A 16058-nucleotide genomic window follows, 5' to 3' on the forward strand; every position below is an offset into this window, starting at 1 on the left:
ACCCCAATAAATTTAAAAATAATAATGATAAAAATAAATAAATAAAATAAAATAAAGAATGAAAAAAAAAAGATTGTGGGTTCGAGCCCCACATGGGCCAGTGTGAGCTGCACCCTTCACAACTAGATTGAAACAACTACTTGAATGGAGCTGATGGATCCTGGAAAAACACACTTAAAATAAATAAAAGTTTTTTTTAAAAAAAGTTGCTTTGCTATTCCAGGTTTTCCATGGTTCCATACAAATGTTAGGATTGGAATTTTGATAGGGATTGCATTTATTTGTAGATCACTTTGGGTAGTATGGACATTTTAACAGTATTAATTCTGCCAATCCATGAGCACAGAGCATATTTTCATTTATTTGTCTTCATGTTTTTTAATCAATCAGACAGTTTTCAGTGTACAGGTCTTTTACCTCCTTGGTTAGATGTATTCCTACGTATTTTTATGCAGTTATAAATGGGAGTGTTCTCTTAATTTCTCCTTCATTATTAGTGTATAGAAATGCAACTGAGATATATGTATATTGATTTTATACTCTTCAACTTTACTGAATTTGTTTATTAGTTTTCACAGCTTTTTGGTGGAGTTTTTCTAAATGTAATACCACATCATCCGGAAATACACACAGCTTTACTTCTTTTTTTATTTTCAATTCGGATGCATTTTATTTCCTTTTCCTGCCTAATGGCTCTCTCTAGGACTCCCAATATTAGGTTGAATAAATGTGGCAACAGTGGGTATCCTTGTCTTGTTTCTGATCTCAGAGGGAAAGCTTTCTGCTTTTCCCCACCGATTCTGACGTTAGCTGTGGGCTTGTCATATACGGCCTTTATTATGTTGACATACATTCCCAGAGTGTTGACATACACTCTGTTGAAATTTTCTATCATGAATGGATGTTGAATTTATAAATTCTAAAACATATTTGCTAGCACTACCATATTTCAGTAATCTGTGCAAATCATACCTGAGAAATTACGGATCTGATATTTAGGGCAAAATCATCCCCTACACTGAGCAGGCCTAAGAGCTAGATATGTATATATAATCAGTTATGAAAAGAGGCTATTTTAAATATATACAAGAAGCAATTTTGTGTTTTTATAAAAACTCTGATATACATTTCGTTTTTCTCTCCATTTATGGGCCACACTAAGTCTTAGGATTCAAAATCCCAAATCCTGGGTATGATGTGGTCCCTGAACTGCTTCTACCAGAGGGTTGGCTCACAGTATCACACAGAACTCGTCCTGATGTACAATGGGAAGTGTGTCTTCAGCCTTGACACCAAGGAGGAAGAGCTTCTTCCCACTGAAGGGAATTCAAACACCCCTCCCCTTGCCACAGCAAACAGGACTCCAATCGTAGCAGGAAAAATAAACATAGCTGGTAAAAGAACACAGAATCCTAGCACTCTGGTTAGTGAGACCCAAAGCTGCATCCTGGGCCAATGTTTCTTTAAGGAAGCAACCAGCCTTTGGCAGACATTGCAGATAAATAACTATTTCCTCAGCTATCAATTGATTAATATTGAGCAAGTGACTAGAACTGACTTTAAAGGCAGAGAAATGAGGTCCTTGTAGCAAGAAAATAAAAGATAGCAATGCTAGAAGCATGTGAGGCACAAACAAGATAACCCAAACAGGCAGGGAATTTTCTCTGAGAAAAAATGGATATAATTATTTCTTAAAAATGATCGTCACCCTTCTCAAGACCCACTATTGCTTACTCTGGAGAAAGTGGGGTTTCTAGAGCCTTTATAGTTGCTTAGCAGGGATAAGAATCTTTGGATTTCAAGCCAATGTGCTGTCATTCTTGGGAATCTGCTCCCACATAAACTAGGTGGGGTTGTCTGGGAAGCAGACTTGGGAAAGAGGTTCTGGAGCAGGATATTTATTAAGCAGAGCCATGGGATCAGCCGTGATGGAAGGAGCCGTGGGAAGCAGAGTTGGGCAAGAGAGAAGCAAAGCCATGATGCCCTCACAACACAGCCTGAGCTGACCCGCGCAGGTCCTCTGCAGCTAGAATGGCCTTCTAGTGCCGTGCTAAGTGGGGCCAAGATGGTCCAGCCTTTATACTCCCATAGCGATCAGTCACTGGATGCGGGCATCACCTCGGGCATGGCTCCTCTGCTGAGCCAGTCCTTAAGGGAACGACAGCTGAAGGCTGTGTGCACACCGTACTCCCAGCACGCAGGGTGCAAGTCTGGCATTGAAAGGGATCTGGGCTGCAATATCGTGGTATCGACTCCACACGCTGCCCCAGGATCTTGTGGCAGATACTACCATGCCCTGCATTTATTACTCCATCCTCCAATGTGGGCAGTCCTCCCACAGACAGAACCAAGATCAGTGTGCCTGCTGTTGTTTTGCTAAACCACTGAAGGCAGCTTTGCCCACAAGTAAGACCAGTTGGAAGCGTCAGAAAATGAATGACCACCACCACCCAAGCCTTTCCCCTAGCAGCCTTTAGCCATGGACTCGGGAGTGAATAAATACCTCTGTTTCCTGGCCTCTCAGTGATACAGTTCTGATGTGTGTGTTTTACACTGTTCCTCGAGTTTCCATGTGAGATTAAGTTCCCGTCACCCTTTGCAATAACTGTCTTAATAATTCACCCGTTACTGGTCATCTTCCTTTTCGTTTCTCATTTCTCTGCTCCTCTACCAGTGTTCCCAGGCCCTCCCAAATAAAGTTCTTAAACTCAAATCCTTGCCTAAGTATCTACTTCTGGAAAAAGGCAAACGAAAGTGTCCCCATAGCCAAAACCATGCTTGATAGACTCAGATGATAGAGTTTCTTCCATTAAAGCTGATCTGCAGAGATTAGTACCGTGGGAAGAAGGAGGATACAGGAGATGGAAATCCTTTCCAGAAAGGAAAAGAAAATGGAAAACCTACTCTGTCTGATGCAATGAAGTATAAAAGGTAAGTAAGGATGGAGGAAGAAGATGGAGATGCCAGTCCTCACTTTCCCCTTCTCAGGTAGAAGTCTATAGAGTGAGGAGCAGATCCAGGCAGGTACTGTTGGGGAAATATAATTAAAAACAGAATCTCTCCCAACCCGGAAAACCTCTCCACAAAGGTAAAAGAGAAATAAAACAATTTTATTACTGTATAAGCATTAAACTAGAATGTAGTGCATATTACATTGCAAACCGTGAAGACAGAAAGAAATCTCACCATTTTAGAGAGCCAAGTAACATGCATGTCCTCAAGATAATCAATAAGTATTCCCCTGTAAAAACACCATTTGTCACACATAGATAATCCTAGGTTCACCTCATAACGGAGGTAGTCTTTTGTGCTTAGTAATTCATTTTATCCAAAGGAAAAATAAACTTCTCACATCTTTATGACAGGAGGTAGTTTTGGAGTGAGCCACCTGCCCAACTTAGGCTCCTTCCCTCTCACGGAAATTAGGAAATGAGATGCTGAGAAAGACATTCCTGGGCCATAAAGCTGACAAAAGCCTTATGTAGCTTTTAAAAAGATTTATACGGTTTTCATAGAGACAGAGACAGAATTTACAGTTACAAGTTTTCTAAAGTTAAACACTTTAAGACAAAGGAGGTCTCCTCCCTTATTTTCCACAGAGAGAATTAAGTGTCATATTTTTATTTGTATTTGCCTTTGAAATATGAGGAAGCCCCCATATTTGAGGGGCCTTGCTGTCAGGAGAGAGTCACAGGTTTTTCTTCGTGATGCTCTGGTAAGCAGGAGAATTGCAGGAGACAGGTTCAGAGGGGACCAGCAATTAGATGTCTGCTCCTTCTCAACTGTTGTAGGGCCTGACTTCTACTGTGAGTAAGATGAAAAATAAGTAGAGGGATTTGACCAGAGGAGTGATGAGGTCTGATTTACATTTTAGAGTCACTTATCATAAAATTAATAACTACCTATTGAGCAGGACTTTATTCTCAGGACTCCTGTAGGTGCCAAAGGAGATACAGAAGAAACAAAGCTTTGCCTTGAGGTTGTTTATGCTGCTGATGGGGAGCTGACAGGCAAAAATAGTGATTAATAACATGAGGTCATATAGATTTATCTGCCCAAATGACAGCAGTCAGAACACAAAAAAAGGTTAGAAGAAAAGAATGCAGAGGAAATAGAAGATGCTGAGAACTGGAATAGTCACAGAACACGTCAGGAAGAACATGGGATTACAGCTGTGCACTGATGCATGATAGTAGTTGGGTGATGGAGCAGCAAACAGCATAAATTAAGGGGCGGGAGCACTCTGAATAGAGCCTGTTTGGAGTAGGTTGAGAAAAATTAAATTAAGATCACAGGGTCTGATGCTCTGGAGACCAGTGTTTCTGAGAAGAAAATATCATGAACAGACCCTCAGAATCTGACTGACTACTAGGGATGTACCCATTCTCTGCTCTGACATTTTACTTCTAGTGAAATAGAACGGCCATACATTTGCATAATGACCTTCTCCTTGTTACTTCTTACCAATTAGTTGGGTTTAACAAAAAGTAATTATAACAGTTATTTTAATTACTTCTGCCACTCCTTCTTTATCTCATCCACCCCTCCCTATCACTTAGATAAAAACTCACCCCCGTTGGTAGGTAAAGCTTAAATAATTTTGCACCTTTGAGCAAAATGTCATTTTACTGGAATGATGAGGCAGAGGGCTTCAAAAGAGACAAGAATAGAAATGATGGTTAATTTTATGTGTCAACTTGACTGGGCCACAGGGTGCCAGATATTTGGTAAAAAGTTATTCTGGGTATTTTTGTTAGGGTGTTTTGGACAATGTTAACATTTTAATCAGTAGATTGAGTAAAGCAGATTGCTCACCCTAATGTGGGTGGGCCTCGTCCAATCAGTTGAAGGCCTAACTAGAATGAAAACACTGACTTTCCCCCAAGTAAGCAAGAACTCCTCCTGCCTGACTGCATTTGAACTGAGACAGGGGGTTTTTCCTGCCTTCAGACTTCAACTGAAATATTGGTTCTTGCTGGGTCTTGAGCTTACTGGCCTATGGACAAGAACCACACCCTCAGCTCTTCTGGGTCTACAGCTTGCTGCCTCACTGTGAAGACCTTGCGACTTGTCAGCCTCCATAATCATATGAGCCAATTCCTTAGAATAAATCTAGATAGATAAATGATAGGTAGGTAGGTAGATAGATGATAGAGATGATAGATGATAGATAATATAAAAAAATGTATATATACAGAATATATATACAGAAATATATATATATTTCCTATGGTCTGTTTCTCTGGAGAACACTGACTAAAACAGAAATTGCATCTAAAACTGTTTCTTTTGTGATGTTGAGAGGTTGAGGACAGTGAAAGCAGGAGACTCAGAAAAAGATGTTATCACAGCAGGACTAATGAAGATATCCAGGACTTCCCTCAGACACAGACTGGAGTATTACTTATTTGCATGGTGTGATAAACATCAGGCAGTCAATAAAATCTCCCAAGATTCCTTTAGGTAATGGCCTATGTCACCTTGGAGCCTAAGGGACTGAGACTGGGGGAGGGAACACTGCCCCAGTAGCAATTCAGTACATCTGGGGAAGCCACCTGGTTGTGCCAGAGCCTTCCAGAAAGAGTGACAGACACAAGGAAATACATCGAGTGGCAGGTCACAGAAGCCCTTGGACACGTGCCTGGGGACATTTTCCTGTAATGCTGACAAACATGTTTACAACTTTCATTGAATGCTCACTCAGTAAAAGACTCCGTGCCAAGAGTTTTCCGTCCACGGTCCACTATAATTCTCACAGTGACTTTGGAAGTAAAAATTACTGCCCCATTTTTTGGATGAGGGAACAGAGATCTAAAGAGGTTAAGTGGGAAGTTAGAGATAAAGACATTAAAGGTCTGAGACTTTAAGAATGTCTTGTCATAGGAGCATTTGTGACAACATGGATGGATCTTGAGAGAATAATGCTAAGTGAAATAAGTCAGACAGAAAAAGCAGAGAACCCTATGATTTCACTGATATGTGGTATATAAACCAAAAACAACAAAAGAACAAGACACACAAATGAGAAACAAAAACTCATAGACACAGACAGTAATTTAGTGGTTACCAGAGGGTAAGGGGGTGGGGGGTGGGTGATGAGGGTAAGGGGGATCAAATATATGGTGATGGAGGGAGAACTGACTCTGGGTGGTGAACACACAATGGGATTTATAGATGATATAATACAGAATTGTACACCTGAAATCTATGTAAATTTACTAACAATTGTCACCCCAATAAATCTAATTAAAAAAAAAAAAGAATCTCATTAAGAATGTCTTCTAAGGAAAAAAATAATTGTTCGAAGAAATGTGGAGAGCTCAGTGTCTGGCCTGTAAGAAGAGTTCAGTAAGTGGAAATTACTATTTTCACACTGTCGTCATCAACAGCACTATTACTATATTCTTCCTGCATTACAAATACCTTATCAACCAAGTTTCTCTGGCTCTAATAAGGATAAAATGCTAAACAGACCACTCAGAATACAACCTCCAAATTCAAAGCTACCTGAAAGTGTCCTTCTTAAAATATTTTCAGATGTGAGAGGGATTTGAGAGTCTTTCATAGCTTGAGAAAGAAACAAAGATCACTCTTCAGTCAGAATCCTGATTGAAAACTTCTTGCCAGTTTCTCCTTGTCCCCCATAGCTCTTTCCTGTGTTCCATTTTCAAACATCTCCTGATTGCAACAACTGAGCTCAAGGGCATCATTTGCTACCTAGATAGGGTTTGCCTTCAACCTCTTTATCTAGAGGTTCCCCAAGGCACATATTAGGTACTAAATAGTTCTTAATGCAAGTCAATTTCTTTTCAACCTCCCTGCACTAAAGAGAGTAATTTAGAGTTGACCATGTAGCTATCATGAAAGACTCCTTTATCTTACTTTATCTTTGATACGTACTCAGATGAAATGGAGAAATGCCCTTTAAATTATTTTTCCAGGCTGTGTGTTATGAGCAAATTGATTACACTGGGATCATTTCCTAGTCGGTGCCATTCATTGTTTTTTCCTTTTTGACGGTTGTCATGGTCCTGCTGTTGCTGTTTTTCCTCTCTACGCAATGGAGTTGGACTGAAATATATTTGTTACTTGTTATACATATATCTTGCGAGTCGCTTATTCCTGTTCCCAGGAATTCCTGTCCTGATTAAATTCAACATAAACTTTGGCCTTGGAAGGAAATAGAGGCAAATTTCACTGTGCTCCTTGAATTTATGAGGCTGCGACATGATTTGTTGTGACTGGAGCTCGGAGCTGCCACACAAAGGAAGAAATGCATGTCACCTTTGTGTCTGACATTGATAGTCACAAGGGAGTCAGTGCCAGGACGTGGCCTGGCTTTCTCTAAAGAGGCTATATCATGCTCCTTGGCACCTGATGTCATAATAACGTGGCATCTACTCTTTAGGCATTGAGAGGAAAAGAGGACATCAGTCTACATCCCTTGTCTTCTGTTACCAGTCCAATCATAATACTAAACACTGAACAGTTTACCTCATTTAAACTTACAACAACACAGGGAATGGTTTTTATTAAACCTGTTTTACAAATAAGAAAGCTTATGCTCAGGGAAGCTAGCTAATGTGGCCAAGATCATACAGCTGCAAATAAAGAAGCTGAGTGGGATTCTGACCCCAGGACTGCAATTGCGATGCATGGTTATTTTTCTGCAGATAACCAAGGAGCCTAGAGAAGAGAAATGTGTGAACAGTGAAGTAGCATTTGGGAAAAGGACAGTGGTCCAGCTGATGAAGATGTGTCAGCAGTAGGGGGAATCTCACAGCCAATCAGCAAGGTGATGAGATTTTCTTCAATGAGTCTCAGAAAGCACAGTCAGAATGGAGAAACCAGATGACTCTGCCCATGATTTGGAAAGTGCATCACAGGTGTGGCGGAAGTTCACAAGGTGAGAAATCTGAGACAGAAATGAGGACATGATATGTGCATGATGAGTCCTGACTATGTGCAGAGTTAAATAATGCCAGAAGGGAGTGGGGACAGACTGGGGCAATGAGGAAGGGTCTGCAGTCTGAGGAAGGTGACCGGGTGGGAGTGGGGAGACAGCGACAAAGAATATCAGAAATGTTTAAGGAAAAGAACAGATGATGTAATTAAAGAGGGAAATCTCAGAGTCAAATATAGTGCAGGCAGAGCCCAGGACATACCTCTTTCTCCAACAAGCTGCTCTCCTCCAGCTGTCAGGCTGTTGATGGGTTTAATGAAATATGTTGCCAGGGTTATCTGTACTTAAACAGGAGTCTTTTCCCAGAAAAAAACAAAGATACTTGAAAGATACAGGATTCTTTCGTGATAAAATGTCAGGCTCTACCAACAGAGGTGAAGAATTGAGAGCTAGATTTCTGGGTGAGGACCTCCCCCAGTACTTCTTTCAGATCTTCCTACACAAACAAGGTCTAACCTGCCTTGCAGAGCACTACCTCTGCCTGAAGCTCATTTTTGGAAGAGGCTTTGTAAAAGGGTTATGAGTCCCTGATTTGGGATTCTCTTGCCACATCCCACAGTTTCTAGTTGCTCTCTCCTGCTTTTCTCTCCAACCTAATTCTGTTCTAGCCCTGGTCTCTTCTCAGCTCCTAGAACATTCCTTTCTTGGTCAAAGACTTTGCACTTGCAAAGAAGTTTCCTCTGTCTGGAAACCTCTTCCATCACCTTTCTAGGAGGCCATTCCTTCTCATTGTCAGGTCTCTGCCTAAATGTCGCCACCATAAGACGCCATACTCAACTACCTGACCTCAAACACATCCCACACCCACCCATTTACAGTGCTCATTCCAATGCGCAATGATTGTGCTCATCACCTCTGTCTCCCCCATGGGAGGATAAGCCCCATGCAAACAGGGACGATTCTGGTATATTCTCAATGGCCAGCATCGTGCTTCAGCACAGAGCAGAGGACCTGATAAATGATGTTTAAATAAAGAAATGATGAGTGAGCAATAAGTAAGCATCTCAGAAAGGAAGCAGAGGGATGGAGGAAAGGAGGAAGAGGTTCCATTAGCTATCATTTACTTCTCTCATAAAGTACCTTTCAATTCTTTCATCTGTCAGTTTTAATCAAATTTCCCCGTGTAAAAAAACAAAAACAAAACAAACAAACAAACAAAAAAAAACAAAGAAAGAAAAGCAAACAAACCGTGTGTAATAAGGGAGAGAGAGAATTTATTGTTTTCTTTGGGCTCCACTGTGGCCTAAGGATGGTCTTGGGTCCTATACAGCCCACAGCCCAACTCTGACAGTAGGAATATGGTTTTGGGCTTAATTGTGTCCCCCCAAAATTTATGTGTTAGAACCCTAACCCTAATGACCTCAAAATGTGACCGTATTTGGAGACAGAAACTTTATAGGGATAAATAATTTCAATGAAGCTGTCAGGGTGGATCCTAATCCAATCTGACTAGTATCCTTATAGCAAATTTGGATAGACAGACACATTAGGGATGCTCAGATTCAGAGGAGAGACCATGTGAGGACACAGCAAGAGGGTGGCCATCTACCAGCCAAAGAGAGAGACCTCAGGAGAAACCAAATCTGCCGACACCTTGGTCTTGGACTTCCAGCTTCTAGAACTGTGAGAAACAAATTTCTGGCCTTTCAGCCCTTCAGTCTCTGATGTTTTGTTACGACCACCTGAGCAAATTATTAACAATACAAATGTTAATACGATAGTCGTACCACATCGTGGATAACTTTAATAGACTTCAGCACATTGGACCGAGCTGACCTTACCATCAAGGGAGACACTGTGGTGGGTGGAAAGTACATGGACTGCACAGTCACATGCCAACTCGACCACGTGTCACCTTGGGGTATTTGCCTAACCTCTCTATAAATCCGTATCCTCTCCTACAAAATGGCATAGATGGAAGGGTTACATAAGATAAGGTTTATAAAAGCACTTATCATAGATCTTGAAGGTCACTGTTCAACAAATGTTGCTTCCCTCCCCTCTTTTTCCGGTCCAACTCAGTGACCCTAGAGCAATAAGACTTCTGTTGCAAGATCATTGTAAAACATGAAACAGATCAGTAAATATTATTGAGTGAAATAAAGATGTATAAATCTGAGTGTGTGTGTGTGTGTGTGTGTGTGTTTGCAAAACATCTGATTGAATAAATTTAACAACTAAGCAAGCATAGTTTGCGACTCAAGAAATGTTTAAGTTGGTACTCAATAATTGCATTAGTCATCTCCAGCTGCCATAATAAAATTATCATTGATTGGGTGATTTAAACAACAGAAATTTGTTTCTCACACTTCTGAATGGAGGCTGCAAAGTCCAGGATCAGGGTGCCAGCAAGGTAACTTTGATTCTAAGGCCTCTACTCTAGGCTTAAAGATGGCCTTCTTTTCACTACACCCTCTTTCCTCTTCACATCAGGACACTAAGCCTATCAGATTAGGACCTCATCCACATAATGTATTTAACCTTAATTATCTCCTAAAGCCCCTACTCCAAATACAGTCACATTGGGGATTAGGGCCTCAACACCTGAATTTGAGGGGAGGGACACCATTCAGTCCATAATAATAATATTTATGTCAGCTCTTCTATCTCAGTCTCAGAATGATTTTGCCTGTTGAACTCTAGCGCCACTAAAACCGAAATCTCCCTGCACTGCTAGAGGCAAACCAACCAAGGAACCGTAGTAAGCTATTTTCCAAGATACCCACACCTCCCTGGATGTGCTTAACTTTCAGCCCCTGAGAGGTTAGATCCTACCTACTCTAAAAAAAAAAAAAAAAAAAAAAAAAAAAAAAAAAAAAATGCTTCTTTCTGCAAAGGAAGAATAAAATCTTGCCAGTCTTTACAGATTTTCAACTGGGCTATATATATTGGAGGTAACACAAACCCATCCCCCATGCTGAGATTTGATTAAATTCTCACTCAACTTCATCAAGGATGCAAACCTTATGGAAAGGACAGTTGCCTTGCAGGGCAGAACAGAGGCCACATATTCCAACAAGTCCTCTCTTCACCCCAGAGTCCGTAATGGAGGGTACATGGCCACCAGATTTTCTTTGCTCAAGGTTAGGTCTTGGTGAATCCGGAAAGATGCCAGGCCACTGTGCTTTTATACACAGGGCTTATGTTATCATTCCAGAAGCATTTAGATTAAAATATCTTTGCTCTTCCATTTAACACAATGCTTACAAACATCAAGCTCTCCTGGTTGTTGAACCCAACTCAATGCTAGCAAAGCTTCATCCTCCAGGAGTGAAAGCAGAGTCAGGCCTAGGGGTTCTATGACAATACCACTTGTCCACTTTCTGGAAAATTCATATCCTGCCACTACTTACAATGCTAGGGTTCACTACATTTGGCCTGAAAGGCGATTCCAACATTCATAAGCAACTATCAGTAAAAAGAAAACTAGTTCCATTAAAAAATCATAAGAATGGATTGGGTAAGAGAAATTCAGAGGAATGAATGAATTGGGTTGACAATAAAAAAACACATACAATAACATAGAAGACCCAACTCTAGCTCCGCAAGTAAGATTTTTCTATTTCGGTGTCATTAATTATCACGTCAGGAATAATTTGAACTGTTAAATATAGACCACCAAGCTGGGGCTTTACTATACCTTACATGAAAAGATTATTTTTCCGTAAGTAAGTACTCTGGGGTCGAAAATTCATTAAAAATTACCTAATGAAATTTTCCACTGAAGCAAATAACTGAAATGACCAAAGTATCAAATAAAAAATGTTTGAGTTTACTTTTTAAAAGTCCTATAAAATATTGCTAACAGAGTAATTTTCACTTTTAATTTTAAGATTGTCAGTGTTTTTTCCAGATGTCATTCATCCTGAAATGAATGGGAGAGAAATCATCCTTTTAGTCTACAATTTCAGGAATTATTTTCCATGGGTACTTTCCCATTTCTAAATGCCGCGGCATTTTAATTTTTGCAATCCTATCAATATGACGTCTGGAGTCCCTCCCTGCTGCCTCAGCGGCGTCCATGTTATCACTTGTAGGTGATATAGGATTTCCTTTCACATTTTTTTAGCCTTAAGCTGTTAAAGTTGATTTGGGAGATGAAAGAGAAAGGAAGATTCTTTTAAACAATCCTGAGCATCTACTGTGGACCAGGTGGGAACAATCTTTATCCAAGTGTAACGAGTAAATCACTCAGGTGGGCAGAAACATAATTTTGCTCATTTCTCTTTAACTGAAATCAACTTGGCTCCTGACGGCCCATTTCTCTTTGGCAGTTGAAACACCTATTCTTGACATTCAAGATAAACTCAGTAACTGCTGTTTTAAAATGGGGCAAATCAAAGTTTAAACTGAGCCAATTCGAGCCTCTGTTACCCAGCCCCTTACTGCCCGGAAATGATTTATGATGATGGGCGGGGCTTGCATTGTCCTGGCATCAGGTGGAAGGGGCAGTCAGTGTCCATGACCGACCTCCACCAGACCCAACTCCAGGTCCCTTTAGGTCCACTAGCTCTGTGCCTGAATGTCTCAACCCACTTTGCACAGTGGACAGGGGCAGACAAAGAAAGTATTAGGCAACTCCCAGAAGCTTTTCCCTGCTCCCTATCACACACAGGAAGCTGTAGATCTGTGGAGTTCTCTCGGCTCCTCACCTGGACCCCATAGCAGGCTAACCTCAGATGACATGCACATTCTTGGGGTAAGAGGAACAAAATGTCATGATCAAAGCTGGAGAGAGAGGTAACCCCAACACCACCAGATTCTAAACCATACATATATACTTTCTCTCCAAACCTCATCCTCATACCAACTGTGTAGACTTTTATCTACTCCTTCTTTTATAAAGATAAAATTTACATAGAGTGCAGTGTACAAAGTATACATTCCAAGTGGAAACTTCGATTCGTTTTAACAAATGTATACATCCTGTGTAACCTATACTCTTACCAAGATGTACAATATTCTACTACCCCAGAAATTTTTCTTACTCCCCTTCCCAGTCAATCTCTGACCACAAGCAAACACTGTTCTGATTTCTATCATCAAAAATTACTTTTGTGTGTTCTAGAATTTCATAAAAATGAAATCACGTCATGTGTACTCTTTGAGTTCTGGCTTCATTCACCCAGGTTCATGCTTTTGAGATTCATTCAGGCTGTTGTGTCTGTCAGTAGTTTCTTCCATTTTTATTGTATCGTATAAATATTCCACCATTTATTAATCTAGTCATCTAAGGAACATTTGGGTTATTTCCAATTTGTTGTTGTTGTCTTACTATTGTATATAAGGCTGCTACGAACTTTCACACACAATTTTTTTAACCCAGGTTTTCATTTCTCTGGGGTAAATATCTAGCTGAGAAATTGTTGAATCATAGGGTAGATGTATGTTTCACTTTATTAGAAAATGCCAAATTAACTTGAAATGGATTTAAATTTAACTTGAAATGGATTAAAGACTTAATTATAAGATGTAACATCATAAAACTCCTAGAAGAAAACATAGGGGGAAATTTCCTTGATATGGATCTTGGCAATGATTTTTTGCATATGATGCCTAAAGCACAAGCAATAAAAGCAAAAATCAACAAGTGCACTATATCAAACTAAAAAAGTGTCTACAGTGCAAAAGAAATGACCATCAAAATGAAAAGGCAACCTATGAAATAGAAAAATATATTTGCAAATCACATATCTGATATGAGGTTAATATCCAAAATGTGTAAAGAACACATACAAGTCAATATAAAAAAAATAATAACCCAATTTAAAAATGGACAAAGGACTTAAATAGAGATTTTTTTCAAAAAAGACATACAAATGGACAAGTGCATGAAAAGGTATTCAACATCAACATTCAACATCAACATTCAACATTCAACAGGGAAATGTAAATCAAAACCATAATGAGATATCACCTCACATCTGTTACAATGGTTATTATCAAAAGGACAAGAGTTCACAAGTACTGGCGAGGATGTGGAGAAAAGGGACCTCTCGTGCACTACTGATGGGAATGAGACTTGGTACAGACACTATAGAAAACAGTCTGGAGCTTCCTCAAAAAATTAAAACAGAACTATCCTATGATACAGCAATCCCACTTCTGAGTATATATTTGAAAGGAATGAAATCACTATCTGGAAGATATAGCTGCACCTCATTTTCACTGCAGCATTATTTACGAGACATGGAAACAACCTAAGTGCCCATCAATGGATGAATGGATAAAGAAAATGTGTTATATACGCACAATGGAATATTACTCAGCCATATTAGAAAAGGAAATGCTGCCATTTGGAGCAACATAAATGAAACTTGAGGGGATCATGCTGAGTGAAATAAGTCAGATAGGAAAAGACAAATACTGTCTGGTCTCACTTTTATGTCGAATCTAAAAAAACTGAACTCATGGAAACAGAACAGATTGGTGGTTGCCGGCTGGGAGAAATGGGTGAAGGTGGTCAGAGGGTACAAACTTCCGGTAGAAGATGAAAGGTCCTGGGATGTAATGTTCAGCATGATGACAACAGTTAACAACACTGTATTGTGTATTTGAAAGTTGCTGAGAGAGTAGATCTTTAAAGTTCTCACCGAGCGCGCACACACACGTGCACACACACACACACACACACACACACACAAAGTAGCTGTGTGAAATGATAGAAGTATTAATAACCCTTGTGGTAACCATTTTGCAGGATATACATATATCAAATCATTACATCATATACCTTAAACTGACACAAAGTTAATGTCAACCATGTCTCAATAAAGCTGGAAAACAAAAAGGAAACTGCCAAACAATTTTGTAAGTGCTTATCCTGTAGTTATCGTTTTTGGAGAGAATACTGCTCTTGGTCATCTCGCATCTTCCCTATTTTATTCTTTATGATATAATCTCTATATTGTAGGTCCTCCAGGCAAGAGTTACTTTAAAGCCTCATATACTTTTCTCTATGAAAAAGTCTGAAACATTTACAAATCTAAAATGTTGCGACTTTCAGACTATAGACTCTACTAAGAATTTTGAAAGCCTGTTTTAGAACTAAAAGCCAAGAATCTGACTCTTTTTTCACACCGTGTTCTTTTGGGTCCTTTGTTCACTGACAGCCTATGAATTGTGGATTAGTTTAAATGATAAAAGAGCTTTGGTGTCAAAAGGAAAGAATAAAATGTAAAACCCATGGGACCATATTTTACAATATCATCTAGTAATTTGGAGCATTCACTAATGCTCAATAAACTTTCCAAACAAGTTGATTCCAGTGGTTTGATAACAGCCAGTGGTCAGCACAGGAGCAATAAGGTGACTGTGGGTAGGGACATTTCATTTACCACAGCAGTGGTATCCCAGCAATGAAACAAGAGAATGAATTCATCTCTTACTGGATAGCTACTACTCTCGATATATTTCTATAGCCTGATAGGAGGAGCCCTGGATATTGCTATGTGTGCTTTGCCTCTGTCCATAAATTGTAAGTTTCAGAGTTGTGAGGCTAAGAGTTTTATACAAACAACGAAATTTTCATTTAAAAAATTCAGAAAGTACATATACTAGTCAGACATCGACATTCCCAAAGAAGTACGCCTCCCAATATTTATGCCCTTGTGTAGTCATTGCCCCTTCAATCTAAGCTCAGTCCAAATTGTTTAATAAGTACCAGAATACAGTGGTGTGGGGACACTATGCCATATTTGGGCCTAAGCCTTGAGAAGAACTGGCAGCTGTGTTTTTTTGCTCTCAGAAGCCCTGAGCAGCTATAGAAAAAGTATAGATACCTTGTTGGAAAACTGATATCAAGATGACACAAAGAAAAAGAGGGATCATAGAGAAGAACTTAAAAGTCCAATTGACAGTGATAACTAAGGCCCCAGACATATAACCACAGTCAAGCCAACCAGGCTGAGCCACCAGAAGGGTCAGTGAAGAAGCTACCTGGAATGGACCAGCCCCAGCAGACATCACATGGAGCAGAGGTAAGCTGTCCCCTCTGTATGCTTTCTAAATTCCTGACTCACAAAATAGCAAGCAGATAAAATGATTGTTATTTGAAGCCACCAAGCTTTAGTGGGTAGTTATTTGTGTAGCAACA

This window comes from Rhinolophus hipposideros, assembly GCF_964194185.1.
Source record: "Rhinolophus hipposideros genome assembly, chromosome: 2".
NCBI classification, from domain to species: Eukaryota; Metazoa; Chordata; class Mammalia; order Chiroptera; family Rhinolophidae; genus Rhinolophus; species Rhinolophus hipposideros.